Source organism: Dreissena polymorpha, unplaced genomic scaffold (genome assembly GCF_020536995.1).
Source record: "Dreissena polymorpha isolate Duluth1 unplaced genomic scaffold, UMN_Dpol_1.0 chrUn042, whole genome shotgun sequence".
Lineage (NCBI taxonomy): Eukaryota > Metazoa > Mollusca > Bivalvia > Myida > Dreissenidae > Dreissena > Dreissena polymorpha.
In genome coordinates this window covers 58623-59491 of record NW_026273356.1, presented here as the reverse complement: position 1 = coordinate 59491, position 869 = coordinate 58623, and the positions used below count along the sequence as shown (strand labels likewise).

The 869-nt window shown below is 31.8% G+C and overlaps 1 non-coding gene across 1 annotated transcript; it reads right to left on the bottom strand.

Moving 5' to 3' along the window:
• Positions 1-209: 209 nt before the first annotated feature.
• On the bottom strand, positions 210-299 carry Trnal-uaa (transfer RNA leucine (anticodon UAA)). Its single transcript is given in 2 exon segments — positions 210-245; positions 263-299. It is a non-coding gene; the product is annotated as a tRNA-Leu (tRNA).
• Between the last annotated feature and the right edge of the window lie 570 nt (positions 300-869).

The following is an 869-nucleotide window of genomic DNA, read 5'->3' as shown; positions in this document are numbered from 1 at the left end:
TGTTGTTTGCATTTATTTGTTAATATAAAAACACGTTTTTATAAGTGATGTAAGAAATTTTAATTAACGTTGTCATCACGCGGCATCCATTAATTTTATTAAAAATTGCCAATTGTATTAAATAGATTTTAAAATGTCTACATAAAATAAAGCTTATTATATGTATTAACCTGACATTAAAAATGTCAGCCTCCGAACTGTTCCGTTCGTGCCAGAACCCGGAATTGAACCGGGGGCCTTTAGATGATTGTTGCGTAAACAATTTAAGTCTAACGCTCTCCAAACTGAGCTTTTCCGGCTGACATCATTTATGTACTGCCATTTGGTGAAGTTGTGTAAAGCGATATTTATTATATGTCTATTAATAAACTAATACATTGTACGTTTTCGTACCACTACGCCTTCCAATAAACTTGCTTGCGCGATAGGTCGTCAAATATCGTATTACATTGATTCTCCACTAAATAAGCAAATTAGAAAACCACAAAATAAATATATTTTGAATATGTTTTGTTTTTATACAACACCAAAAAACTTCGCGTATTTTCCCAGTCCCTGTGATCTTTTCCCTGTGATCAGTTGTGGATCAGTTATTAATTTAAACAATTTGCTTTGTATTATTGGCAATAAATGTTGTAATAAATGTAAAAGGCACAGATTTACAGTCCTTATTTACACTAATTTACACAAAAAAATCACCACTATGCAAGATATATAAACACAAATATATACATTGATCCGTAAAATAACTTCTCCCATAAGCGAAAAAAAAATGCATTACATACTAGTCGCCGCTCTCCAGAGCGACGCCAATCACTCAAATAGTCATATATCAAATTACATGTATCATCTTTTAATGAAATGGTGTC